Source organism: Paramormyrops kingsleyae, chromosome 6 (assembly GCF_048594095.1).
Source record: "Paramormyrops kingsleyae isolate MSU_618 chromosome 6, PKINGS_0.4, whole genome shotgun sequence".
NCBI classification, from domain to species: domain Eukaryota; kingdom Metazoa; phylum Chordata; class Actinopteri; order Osteoglossiformes; family Mormyridae; genus Paramormyrops; species Paramormyrops kingsleyae.
In genome coordinates this window covers 9,274,417-9,289,046 of record NC_132802.1, presented here as the reverse complement: position 1 = coordinate 9,289,046, position 14,630 = coordinate 9,274,417, and the positions used below count along the sequence as shown (strand labels likewise).

Here is a 14,630-nt window from a genome sequence, read left to right as displayed (position 1 = left end):
TATTGGCTAATGGTAAGGTTGGACACCCTGTATGAATTATGGCCCGTCTTTTGACCCCCACCTTAAATATCCTAGGCCCTATTTGCACTCTGAGGTACCTGCTTTACACGTCACTGGAGTAATTTGTTGGGAAAGTACCGCTGTTTTGGCCAGTAGCTTCTTCTGCTTGTCCTCCCTTCTTTAAAAAACATGAAGACATGTACGCTCTTCCTCTCCTTACTGCTGAGCTTTCTCTTTTTTCTTTTTGGTTATAGTTTTGGGTAACGTTTCCCAAACTAGCCATGAGGAAGCTTTGCTAAAATGGACAGCGGAAACATAGAACGACTTCATTGGTTCTGCTGTAATTTTCTTCCCAAATAATGAGACGAAACTCAAGGGTTGGGGGCGATATTCCTGTATATTCACTCTGTAGCTCATCCCTGCTCCTCAAGTCCACCGCCACGGCAGCACAGCAGGGCGGTCCGCTTATTAGTGCCATGGCCATCTTGTTCATTCAACCTCTCGGCCAGAGCTTAGCTGCCATTTAGCCTGGGGCAGAAATTGAGGGTTTCTATTACATGCAGCCATAGCTAACGTTGGGTATGAATAAGGCCGCTTGCCCCTTTTGTTGTCAAACAGCAGGCTCCCTACCCCCGACTGGTCGACATCAGCACTTGTTAGATGTTAACAAGTCGCATTGGTCACCTCCAGCATGATGACGTGCATTCTCAGCCTTCTCTTGGACCTTGGGTATGTAGACCAGCTGGCGTGTGTTGACACAGAGACCTTCATTCGAACCCTTCCTTTTGTGTCTGCGCCCATAATGGGAATATTGTCAGTGTGTAGTTCACAGAATGGTTTCCACGGTGAGCTGTGAGCTTGTGTAGAGTCAGTTTGAACTGTTTGATTTAAATTAAGACATAGGAAGGAACTTAGTGACGTTTACAAAGTCTAGTCTTATGAAGTATTGCTCTGTGACTTTAGATGCATGACCCAGTGATATATTAAGTTTGGGGAAAAAAGATCTGGCTGGCGATTGATCTTTATGGTTCTTAGACATCCAAGTTTCCAGAGTAAAATATTTTTATTGCCCTATTCTAAGGTGGCATTTTACAGGGATTAAGACTAAAAGGATTTTTTCATACACATTTCTACCCATATACTTTACTGTTCTATACATAGCTGAAAAGGCCTGAATCTCTGCCTCTAGAGTTTGAAGTCCAGACTTCATAGGGCACTGCCCCTTGCAGTATGTTGAACCAGAGGTGAATGTTTCCCACATTTTTTTCTTTAACTCTGCCCACCTTCGATTTATTCAGGCCTGGAAACGGACATTTACAAAAAAAGCCAAAGGCAAATAACCTCAAATCGCTGACACTCATAATGTGATGTAACTGGTCATCAGTTTCAGAATGATGGACATGCATTCAGTGGTCCAGGACTGCATGATGGTGGTGTCCTTATCCATCTAAGCATTTTACCTCCGGGGAGCATTTTACACACAATTTACCCTGTTCTTCCAAGGGTAATCTGTTCAAGGGCTTTATTTTATTTTATGGCTTTTAACTTGTTTTCCAGCAGTGATGAATTTGTCCCCTGTCGCTTGCCAAGCTCTAAATAAGATTCATCGTGGTGGGAATGGAAGATGAGCAGCGTAAAAATGCTTTGTCGTTCATCCAGAGCCATGCTTCTGAGCTGGTGAGACGTGGTAATGGCATGTTTTTTTTTGAGGAAGGAAAACTACAATTTGATGAAGTAATTTTAGACTGGCACAGTCTAACTAATGCATCAGCTGTGATGGTGCCATGCTTGGATTTGGCGGTGACAGAAAGAGGGTAGGATTGGGGGGGCTTGTGAGCAGCCAGCGCAAAGGGGGTCGTCAGCTTGCCACCTTACCGTGGGCATGGCTGGCTGTCATAGAGTTTTAATGAGATATCGTGGAATCGATTGGCAAATGCTTGGCCTGTTTGTGGCCCTGGGAACTCATTCCTGTGATCCATGCCGAATAATTTTGAAATGAAATGATGATATGATGATTTACCTTTTGTGCAAGTGCAAGTCAATTAGAATACTTCCCATATTCCATCATGCTTTCTTTATAGAGACACACACTCTTACAGCTTGGGGTCCGAGTGCAGGGTCAGCCATTTACCCAGGACCCTTGGAGCATTTTGGGGGGTTAAGGGCCTTGCTGAAGGGCCCAATGGACATGTGGCTATTCTGCCGAGGGATGGGATTTTGACTCAATTGCTACCTTGTAAATAAGAGAGAGAATTACTGGCCCCATCCTGATGCATCCAGATCAAACCTCTGCATCATTGTCTGAGTGAAGCTACTTTGCACACAAAGAGGTACTCAGAGAGCCCTGCTAGGCGGAGAACAACGCTGTAATGGTCTGTGTAATTGAAGCACTTCTGTAATTAAATAGCATCTCGACGTGAATTAGTCCTAGCTTGATAATGCAGCTGCCCCAAATTCCCTAAATGGCTGCCGTTTAATGGCAAAACAGATTAATAAATAACAAGTGCTCTGGCTTCCTTGCCTCCTGTAGCATTTTGGAGTCCCAGTAGCTAACGGGTCCAGATTTCCCATAAACTTGCCTAGTCTATGGCCCACGCTGGCCACTGGCATTTCTACTATGTGGATCCTGGGGCAGGGGAGCTGGGGATAGCTTTAAAGGAGAGGCAAAGCTGTGGACAGGCTGAGGAATATAGGGCAGTGCTGTGTGGTGTGTCCCTGCTCTGCGGACTGCTTATTCAGGGCGATTTTCCCAGTGCCTGCAGTCCCTTAACGTTTTACGCCTCTCACCTTGTGGATGCTCCATCCTCGTTCCGCAAGGCATCTTGTTGGGAATCACACTAACCGGCCCAAAGCTCGTTTGCCAGCGCCGCTACGCCACATGCCTAACTTCCTGCATCGCGCTTCTGGCTCTCTTCTATTTTTACAACAATCGCCGCACTTGGGACGAGCCCACCAGCCTTCAAATGGCGACCCGTCTCTGGTTCATGGACACCAGCTCGCTCCTTGTGTTCCGTCGACGACGTATCCGAATCCTCCCCGATTTAACTCAAGGGAACCGGTGTCTTGGGCGATGGCTAGCCTTAACAACACATTTGTAGATCTGGCGGGATCAGGGCAGTGGGTGCTCCACCCGGTTCAGAAAAACGAGCAGGGTAAGTACAGTCATGTGGGGGTTTCTCTCTTTTATATTGGCTCTGTCCCTGGGTAGACTGCAGCATGTGAAGGCTGGCTGGCTTTTTGGAGAATGCCTATCGATTTTCTCGCAGCCCTTGTGCACAGCTGTCGGACGCCATTGACTGTAGAGCATGATGTATTATTCTGACGTGTAAAGGTCTAATGAGGCAAAGTGGGTTGAGGCAGAACCAGGCGGTTTTGTCTAGTCTTGCGCCACCCACCGTTACCCAAACACCCGGCAAAATAAATTAGCCTGGAATTAAAAGGTACATCTCTATCTTGCTGCCAGCTCACAGGGCAAAATTTGAGAGATTAGTTTAAGATTCGGGGACCTGGTAGCTTAAACCTTCCTCTGAAGCAGTGTTTCCCAACCCGGTCCTCACGGACCCATAGACGGTCCACCTTTCTGCTCCCTGCCAGACAGTCCTGTGAAGGATTACTGCTCAGCAAACGGCAAACCACCAGGGTTTCTCTAGCATTGGTGTCTTTCGTCTAACCTTGCTATTTGAGTCAATGTAGCTTAGCTTTGCCTGGAAGACTGCTGGCTGCAGTCGAAGAGTCGTGGCTTATTGCAGCCATTTCTTTCTTGTCAGTCCTTGCCCCCAACTGCATAATACACATTTTTCTGTTAATAATTAAACATCTTTACAGATTTCTATTACATTTTTGATAAGGGTGAGGTGTTTCCAATGCTTCAGAGTGGAAAAAGCCGATTGGCTTGGCATGGCTCTGTGCTCGCAACCTAAGTGCCAGTATTTATACATGTAAACGAGTGCTCTGCAAGTGTGTCCTTAACGTTAGTCTAGTGCTTGCTTCTTATGTTTTTGAACGCTTCCTATGTCAAGAATCCTTCCCAGGTTCTTTAATCATGAATGGTTAGTTAAACTCAATATTTCTCAAACATCAATGTTTAGATTAATTTTTTGGCAGCTTTCATGTACTGTACTACATAGCATTCCTATAGGTTCATCTATGTTTAAAACACACTATTGTTATACTTTGGGACACAGATGGACCCCTGCTTCTGAAAAATGCTCTGATGCATTTCCAGAAATTTGTGTATGTCAGAGCTGCACTGTTAAATGGTTTTGATTTGTTTTAAAAAGACTGTCTTTCAAAGCTCGCTTTTATTGTTGCCTTTGTAACAGTCACTAAACTATTCAGTCAAGGCCTTCTGGGCTTTGTTAGTAGAGCACTGTTGACAGGCCAAGAGGGGTTTGGGGATATCACAGTAATGGGCCGCTTGTCACAAAAATACCTTTCTTTGGGGGGGTGGTGGAACTTTTATGTCCACAGTTGCTTTGAGAAGTGTCTATTGTAAATGTAATTCGCTGCAATGTTCAGAAATCATGTTATAATTAAAGCATGTTTCAAGCATAACTAGCTCTCACTTGGTTGGTTTGCCCTGGACCCCAGGGGGAAGGATGAAGTTGTAACCATTTCATTTTCCACCTAGGAATCCTCACACAGTGTGAAAAACTAATATTCTGATGTCTTTTACGAGCTGGAAGCATTGGCACGTGCCCTAGCTAATTATTTTACCCTTGCTGTTTTGCCTTGGTAGACATTAAGGGCTTATAATCCACAGCCTTCCACCCTGACCTAGTCTGTCTGAATTTCTTAGACTTCCCCATATGGCGCAGATTAGTTATAGACCAACCCTGGAAACCAAATCTCAAAGAAACAAATGCTCAAAACTGATCAAAGTCCCAGGAGGGGGTGTTTATCCAGGGCAGTGGTCTGTCCGCGATATCACTGCAATCCATCAAAGCAAGAGCCCGAGTTGAATCGCGTAAGTGACGGTAGTTCCACACACACGTCGTCAGACGGGAAGATTGCGGGGGCTGTTTGGGTGAGGGTCTGCTTTAGGTTCTTTGAGACCTTTGTGGGGTTATCAAAACGTATGGGGGCCAATCCACCCCCTTTCTGAACCTTGTACTCAGTACCCTGCCATCTGTCTATATAGGTCTAAATCGGTAATAGGATAAGGAATTAAAGGGACGCCTTCTGTAGTGTCTGTACTGTGAAATATGCCTCAGATCTGTGTGATGGATTCCCCCCCTCCACCCAGTGACCTTTGTATCAGGTTCGTGCGACAACTGTCGTGAGCCGAGGTTGTGACTGAGTGATTAGTCAGGCTTTGCAAGGGACTTTCCGTGCCTGTCCCGGCTTGGTCTCGTCGCCGTCTCTGAACGGTCACAGGAGTGGCAGGTTGTGTGAGGTGAGTTACGGGTGCAGGAACGGCAGACCCAGTGCCAGGAAGAGACGCCAGTCTGTCACCTGCACCAAGGAAAGGCGGCCAGTTGGGGCGGCAGGCTGGCCTGTGCTGTGCCGTTCTGTGCCGTAGCGGATTTCAGCCCGTCCCGTTTATGCTTCCCATCGGCGGTCACTGACGCCTACACATGGATATCGGCACTTCTCTGAGGAGATGTTGGAGGTTTTTCAGCCGTCCGTCTCCGTGATTGAGGAGCACGCCCGTCTCAGCTTTCTGGGTGTGGCTGGAGTGGGCCGCCCCGTCTCCCATCACGCAGAAGCACCAACGCGAAGTAGGTCACGCCTTCCTTCCCGTGAAATGATGTTTCCTGGCTTCCATGGGTGATTTACATGTCAACTGGGGAGGAAGCGTTCCATCAGATTAGAGAGCCTGACCTGTGTCTGCGAGGCACTTCTTGTTGGAAAGACAAAAAAAAAAGGATAAATTAATCTTCCCCCATGTTCTATTTATTCCTCACGATTTATTCTAGCTTAATCACATTGCACCACAGAGCCACCTGGGTGTGCGGGAAATTAAGCACTGATTTGAAAGGGGCCATTTGCAAGCTGTGATGAGACACTGGGGATGTTGTGGCTTTGTTGGTAGGGGTCTGTTTACACGTTTGTCCCGGTGGGTATTCGTGTCAAATAAACTGGCTAGAGCCGGTCAACTTTAAGAGACCGCAATGCTGTTTATCAGTATTCGGTATTACATATTGACAGCATGGCTGCTCTCCTTAGCTTGGTTTTTGAGGCAAGATGAAGAGGGATCCGCCTTATTAGCCAATGATATGCGTAGTCTCAGGGAGTGAAAGGGGGAGGGACACTCTGGGGGGCCAATCAGCTTTTAGCTCAAACCAGTCCCCCTGTCCTGCATACGCCCTCCGCTCAGAATGAGGGGCCTGCGAAAGGCCAACCTGTGTGACATTTCATTATACAAATATTTAAAAAATCTCTCAAACAATCTTTCCTTCACAGGCAGTCTGCTGCCGGTCTTCCATGGGAAGTATCTTTCAGATTTTGGCTGCCATGAACTGCAGCGCCTGGCAAGGCACCAGGCTGGGGCAGATATCTGATACCCAGCTTTGTCCCGTGCCTGTTCCGCCTCCCGTGGTCTCTGTGAAACCTGTTTTTTGGTCAGGGAAGGTGTGTTTCAGCCTCTCCCTCTTCCCCTTTCTCTTCCGTCTTTTAAGCGGAGCAGAGAAGCCGGAAGGAGATATTAAGCCGGGCAGCGATCCAGCGAGGGATCCCGGGTAGTCGCATTCCTGCTTAGCTGATGATGCTTTATTGCACCCAGTAGGCAGGACAGGTTTTCTCTGAAAGATTAAACTGAGATGGAAGCGTGACCCTGGCATGACAGCCAATGTTAGGAGGTGAGCCGAAGCCCCCAAATGGAACGACCCCCTTCAGCAGGGGGCAACCCCAAATGCGAGGGTCAGATCAAAGGCCTTGCAAACTACTGATGATCACAGAGCCCAAGTGTAAGGGTTCACATGTTACCTTCCTGAAGATTTAGGAAAGTGTACCTTGAGGAGGGGAAAAAAACTATGTGCACAATAGACGCTATTCATGGCCCTTTTGTGACTTCCAGCTGGAATTTTGACTGCTGAATGTACTCCGGGCTACACTGAATCCTGCCTCGATTTAGGGGGGGGGGTTGAAAAACAAAGCAAATCTCGGCGGATTAGCCTGCATTCTTTGGGTGGAGGGCCGGCCTCCCGTCCACAGTAAGAACACAGGCAACTGCGAAGTGGTGGAATCCGTGCCATCAGCTGAGGCAGCAGGCCGCACGACAGCAGGCCGCACCAACAGGGACGCCCTTATTCGTTTGCCGAAGGTGTGTGCAGAAAGGCTACGAGGAATGGCTCCGATCTCCCTTTTCTCGTCATGTTAAGACACATGGTTGATGCTAATTGAGTTTTTTTTTTTTTTCTTTTTCTGAAGGCCGACTTCCTCTCTCTCGTCCCGTCCCCCCCCCCCCATTTTATTTATTTTTTTTGCTTTTATCACAATTTAAAAAGGCACCTTCACCACCAAGCAGACTGCTGGGCGCTAAGCGAAACACCCAATAGGTCCGTCTTGTTCATCCTGTGGCGGCGGCCAGGGACGGCAAATGCCACGGTTACCTTGGATTGTCGTTTCAGATGGACGTCCACGCTACACTGGGGGGGGTTGGGCTGGGCGTCGGCATGGGAGCAGTGGCTGATTGTGACCCATTACTCAGTGTCACCTCTACTTCTTGTTGGGCCAGTAGGGTCCCGCCGAGCTGAATCCCTCTGCCACCAGCTCACCTCCAATTACACACCAAGTCATGATTAATGCACATTTAATAGGCCCTCATAAACATAGCATTACAGTATTATCTCATTTGCAGGCAGAATTGGGTTGGGGGTAGGGTTGAGAGCTCGCTCTGTTAGCCCTTTTGTGAGTCATAAAGCCTCCCTTATAAAACTGTGAGTTAACAGTGGGGTGGGGGGGGGGGCTTGTTCCTGAGCGCTTTGTGCTTTTGTGCTGGTCGTTCCGTCCTTCTGGTGTTACCCACTAATCCCCTGTTAGAGTAAAGGGAGGAGACACTGAAGCGGAAGGTTATTATGCTAATAAGTCAAGTTGCTTGTCATGGGGGGCGGGGGGGGGGGGGGGGTCGTCTTTTTCGCCATTAACCATGTGGATCACCACATAGATTCAGAAATATCTGCCTTTAAGTAGGAAGAGTCGGATCACTGAAGTGTCTGTTGACTGTATGAGCATTGGGCACCTAACATAGCAGACAGCCCTGCACTTTCTCACTGTATTTCTCTCTAAAGATATTTCATACGGGTCAAATGCTTTGTACAAGCCTTCAACACGGGAGCGTTTCCTGGCATCTTTGAACATTTTTGGTCAGGAACCTTGCGGATACACTCGGGTCCTTCAGCAGCTGTGCCTGTTCTGGGGTCTGGGCTCTGCAAGTCTGGCCAATAACTTATTGCAGGTTTATTCTTGTTTGCATTAAGGTCTGCTCTCCAGCGAGTGACCATTGGCCTTTGCTGCTCACAAGGCCTGTGCCCTTAGAAAGCAGCTCAAGCAGAATAGCTCTCATTGGGTACGACGAGTGGGTTTGAAATTAGATTTATTTTTAAGCTTGGAGGTTGTGTCACAACTCAGGTTGGCCCAGACTGTGGTGAATATTGCACTTGGGTATGGAGTCTGGTACATATGCACCTGTCAGTGGAAACAAGTGGCAACAGCAAGTCTCACGAGCACCACCGGCAGTCATAATAGGATTCACAGGGTAAAAAAAAAAAACTCCACAGGAACACAAAGCAATTTGTTCCGACACCCTAATCGTTATTTCAGATTCGTCGCTGCCGTCACCCTCGATCCTGTTCTTGATGGTGGCAGTATGCGGGATGTATAATGTATGAAATTGAAGAGTAATTATAAAAATAATTGGATCTTGATAACAACAGTGATAAATGAGCAGCTGCTTAATAACTTCTTGTCTCTCTCTCTCTCTCTCGCATGAACCCGACTCTCGCGACCCAAATCCGAATGTCATCTAATCTCCAGGTAAGCAGTGAAGCCGCTAACCTTAATTAGCATAATGACTTTTTTTGTCGCTACTATGACAAACACACGTCAGTATTTATGATCTTGCAAAAAGTGTTGCTAATGACCGCAATGTATGGGGTCATTCATCTGTTGCCTAAGAAGCATGCTAACAGATCTGTGCATAGTCCAGTTAATAGGACTGCATGGAGACGTTTTTATAGTCCTGATTAGGTTTCGTAAAGGACCACTGTGAAAGCTGAGCAATCAAATGAGGCTTTTATCTCCAAAGCAAGCTTTATATGTTTATATTTGCTGCTTTTTATCCAGAGAGGTTTTTTCCCCTACATCAGTTAGGCTGTCTGTCTCTTTCTTTCTGTCGGAGTGTTTTAGGTAAAGTACATTTCTGAAGGGTTCTACAGTAGGGTGTCATGCCTGCAGCCTTCGTCTGTGGACATAACTGGTTGTCCACATTTATAAACATTACCTAGGCCTATGTGTTGCATTTTTGTGGGGTTCATTGGGCTGGACGTTCAGGGTTTGAATTCCTCCTCTGCTCTTCTCGTTTTGCATTGGTCTCCTCCAGGTTCTCCGGTCTCGTCTTGCAGCTTAAAGTCCGGTGAAATAGGTATCTGTAAACTGTCCTGGCATGTGCCCTGCCTTGGACTGGCACCCCCTCCAGGGTGCACCCTTACCCTTTGTTGCCTGTGATGAGCAGTTGGAAGGGGGATGGTTTGGTTTTTGATCATAACAATTTCCTGCCTTGTCTCCGTAATTTGCTTCCTCAGCGCGATTTATAAATGGACAGTGAGTGGAGCACATCAGGAATAGATTGTGGGAAGTAAACGCATCCGTTTATGCTGAAGTGGTTTTCTGTATTTTATATAGATGTATATCCTGTGCATGGAGTCTGGGCACTGCCGTGATGGTGTGTACCCAGGCTTAGCTTTCAGAGAGCAAGCGATGAGTGAGTTGAATGCAGATTCCATGGCTCTGACTTGCTTCTGGCATATTCTGTCCGAAATGGCACCACCGTTCCGTGCTTCTGAAGTGGAGAGTGGACAGCATGCCAGTCTGCGAGCTCCCTAGCTGCCTGTGTGTTTTCCCCTTATCCCCCTCCTGCTAGGACCGATGTTCCCCGCGCCTCCATCTTTTTCCCCTCTATCTCATCACCTTATCGTCCCGCTGCAGCCCAGACGCCGCTAAGCCGGCACGTGGACAGAAATCTGATGATGCCTTTGTGATCCGCGTCGGCTGCAGACGGAGCCTGCACTCGCATTCAATCCCAGATAATGCCATCGCCGGTCCTAGGATGCAGGCTGGCTGCCCTCATCATGGGACAGATGCCGGGGCATAATCAGAGGCGGAGCCACAGGGTCATTGCCCCCAGCTGACAGCTGATTGGCTCCTGGAGTTTCCCCTCCCCTGTCACTCACCGATTTCAAAACATATCATTGGCTGATAAGATTAATCTCTCTTATGCTCCCCACTTTATAAAATCCTAGACTCACCCCTGAGCAGCTGTTTTAATACCTATATTTACACCATGCACATTGGAGTTGGCTGTATGCGGGAGCATGCAGTGCCTTGTGGCATCCTGTCTTCCAACAGCCTAATGAATCTCAAGGGCACCTGTACAATGTGACCCTGCCATGGGTATTAGTGCAGAGAACCTTTCACCCCCTAAACTGCCATGAGATGGCGGTCTTTACGGGGGCATCAGGGGTCATAAGAGGGTGTGTAACTTGCACAGAGGGGCCAATGTTATCAGCCAATGATATGCTTTGAATCTGTGAGGGGGAGGGAGCACGCCAGGAGCCAATCAGCTTTCAGTTTTCTGTTGTGTCTATGTCATGCAATCATCCTGGAATTGCCCTGCCAATCTTGCCGTGTCTTCCAAACATGGTGGAGGGTTTGGCAGTCCCCTCGTGCTCATCTCGGATGGATATGGATGTTTGGTCTCCACCCTTCCATGAGCCCGAGACATTTGTGTGTGTGTGTGTGTATTTGCGTTATCAGTCTATGCTGTCGTCAGAGATGAGTCAGCTTGTTTACGAACAGAAGTGGGCCAGGCATAGCAGGAAATAATAATAGACATTTTAAAAGCTCTGTACTGAACTGAGTGGGTTCCACTCTTGCGGACAGGTCTGAGCCCTCCTTTATTTTTGGATTGGCACATGCGGGCCAAACCACAAAGCTTTTAAAGAGATGAAAAAAAAAAATAGGAGACTTATTTATGCATTTGTTGGGTGAAAGCACAATATCTGTATTGATGCTGTCATGCAGCCGTCCCCCAACGAGATGTTACCCTAAAATCTCTTGTGTCCAGCGATACCATCCGAGATGCCCTCTCCATCTCTCGCTCACTCTTTCTCTCTTTCTGTTCCTCTGTCTCTCTGGGGTGTTCATGGCTTTTTTTTCCCGCACAGAGACCTGTGGATGTTTTTAGTACAAGGCGAATTCTGTTGGCTTGTTCATTCCACTGAGAGGAGGCGTGCTTGTCAACGTGCTTATTGGTGGGAAATGCTGTCTTTATTGCTTACTTTATTTGATCGTTTTAACCACAAACGAGCACATCGCCATGCCGTCAGATGAACACTTTATCAACAATGACAATGCTCGGTACAATGGACGATTAATGGGCCTTGTGCTTAATATGGGGGAATGTGTGGAAATGAAAGCGGTTGCCGTTGTCCTGTGCTGTGTCAGGTTTCTGATTTAGGGTAGCCCACTGCGAATCTGCTGTGAGAAGTATGTGTAGGAATCGAATGGAGTTGTCATGCAGGACACCTCTGCTTGTGCCACTGTGCAGTCAGCTGATGGCTGGTTAGAATGTACCAGTGTGCCTAATCCATCTCCAGTGAAATTCAGAGAAAATGAATTTGGATTGAAACCTGAGGTTGGGTCCGTTTGCCTTCATACATGTTGTTGAAATTAACTTTGTGCCATGGGGATCATGGGTGATGCGTGAGGATGACGCTCTCACAGGCACTTAATCACAGGAATGTCCGTCCCATCGACTAGGGAAAAATACTGGGCTTCCTGTGTAATTCTAACTGCTAGATACTTCAGGGAGGCACTTAAATAGTGGAGGTGTTCAGTGTTCACCTTCTGGCGCCTGGTGTTTTGAGGCAAGGGACTTTGCCAGCACTCTCCATCCCTGCTGGGGCGTAGACAGAGCATTGCAGCATCCCTGATTGCCAGCCACTGCTTAGCTTGCTGATTTTGCCAGTGCGGGTCAGGAGTGACGAGTGAGATCGTGGAGAGTGGTAGTGCTGGGATGAAGCTGGATTCTCGAAGCTTCATTGCACAAACTAGTGCCCTTGTGAGGCTGATTGGCTTTGAGGAACACTGTGAAGAGAGAAATAGCACATAAACGGTATTTGTCAATGGAGGAACAGAATTTCACGTTGACCTCCCTGATACCTCTAATCGTTAGCATTAGCATGGTGAACATAACCTTTTCGATTTTAGATACAGTGTTTGGTTGATTTGTGTAACTGCTATTAGCTCTTGAGTGGATTTTGTGTCTTTCATATGCCACTGGGCGTTCTTGTTGACGGTTTGTGATTCTGTTGCTTGTGTGTATGTGGAACACTGACGTGGGCAGCCTTGTTACATGGGCGTTATGGGGGGGCTCTTCCTAGCGACATAACACACAAACGGCACATTTCCACATTACACTCTGTCAGTCTGCGTACTTTTTTTTTTATTTTTTTTAATTGAGCTATGCTGAACCATCTGCCTTTTTTTTAATTTGGTATCCATCCACTGTTGTAATTTGAAATGAATCACTCTGCGCTTTTAGCAAATGATAATTGCTGTGTTCACTGTCACTGTAACCATATGACCCAGGCTGCCTGTAGACGGATACAATACAATAGCTTCGACAATAGTTTCCTCGGCGCTTTTCACACCAGTCACCCAGCGGCAGTGAGATTCGGGTATAAATTACATTGTGGTTTATGCTGCGGTGGGGTGGGGGGGGTGCAGGGGTTGGCGGCCAAGGCCCTTTGCGTGTATGAACGCCGTGTCTCCAAAGAGAGCCGGAATCTCTCCTGAAAGCCTCCTTAAAGGCTGAAGGGCTTCAAAGCCCAGGTCCCCATATTGCCTGACCTTGCGGAGCTAAGCGTTTTCGATGGCGCGGCACCTCTTCTCCCAGGGGGATTAATAAGGCTCTACTGCAAAGGTGCTCAGGGTTTCGTACATCCTCACGCCTCTGCTCTCTGCCTGCGGATCACATTCTTCCCTTGTCAAGCAGGTGCACTTATTCAGAGAGATGTGGATTTACCTTTTGCTCAGCTGCCTGTTTACCAACAAAAGGGAAAGTTAAAAAACAAAAGCAGGTTAAGCAGCTCACTGAAGTATACAGGAGGATTGCCTTTTGATCTGAAGCTAAGCTGATGAAACAAGTGCAGTACGTTATCCTGTCGAGTTAGAGGTCAGAGCAGGAGCCAAAGATCTGGGTACCAACTTCACCATCCTATACAGTAGATCGATCTCTATGATCTGACCCTGTAATACCATTGATCCAGCAATATTTTTATATTAATATCTATAAATCACTGAGCAGTGACACTTGAAGGTGCTGAGCTTATTTTGCCGTAATGATCGGCTAACACATTTAGCCACTTGTAGGCACTAACCTAGGACGTGAAATTGGTGCTTGTGGTGTTTGCAGATAGTCTTGACATTTCCTCATGTTGTTCCCCTTGGTGTTTCAGGCTAAAACCTAAGGTTCAGCAAGTGCTCCTACCTCCCCAGCCAGACTACATTTCAGAGAGGCCTTCTCTGTCTCTCTCTTCCCCCAATACCGCAGAGGCCTCTAGCTCACTACCAGCACTAATCCTGTTTTGAAACATTTCAGGAAAGAGGATTATCGCACGAAGCCGTATGAATTCCGGAACCGTACACTCACACTTAATTAAATTTATAATTGTCTTCCGAACCCTCGCGTTTTTCCCCCTCGGATGTTTCCTCCCATAAATAAAAATCTGGGTTGCGTAATTAAGCTTAATTGATTTTCCTCACCTGGATATTTTCTTTTCCCCTCATCACCTTCGTAGACTGGGGAGTCTTTGTGCTTTGAAATGCGTGTCATTAATTCCCACGTGTACATCTGCGTTCCTAGAATAGTCATGGAAAAAGTCATTATGGAATTTGACTTGTGAGTAAAAAATTGGCCCGGAGTCTTCCAGCAAATATCAGTATAAAGAGGCAATAATCTTTTTAATTAAAACGTCTGCCAAAGAAGTAAATAATAGCACCTATCGCCCTGCACAGGATGTACTTTTCCAGGGAAGGTAAGTTTTAAGGGTGCAGAGGCAGGGATGGGACATTGAGGTTTGCTGCTATGTTGGGGGAAATGTAGGAGTGCAGTGGTCTCATCTACTGGTTATTTTGTGGCTGTGAAGACTGGGCTGTGCGCTACAAGCCTGCTGAGGCTGTTTACACAGCATTGGCACGATGGGGCCTGCGGCTTAAGGCCCCCTCTCAGCACAACTGTTTGTTTATTATGCAGATATGCTCGCCATTACTCACGAGGCCCGCTAAGTCTCGCCAATCATTCCCGTAATTCCTCAGGAATACCAGCCAGACGTCGGATGCTGTCTTCTCCGAGTGCCTCTAAATGACTTTTGTGAGGTCTGTAGACCCATGGACCGTGGAATCGGCGG

The 14,630-nt window shown here is 47.3% G+C and overlaps 1 protein-coding gene across 1 annotated transcript in view; it reads left to right on the top strand.

The window, feature by feature from the left end:
• The window catches only part of magi3a (membrane associated guanylate kinase, WW and PDZ domain containing 3a), a 97,196-nt gene that overhangs the window by 31,125 nt on the left and 51,441 nt on the right, over positions 1 to 14,630 (top strand). The gene's annotated exons all lie outside the window — the stretch shown is intronic.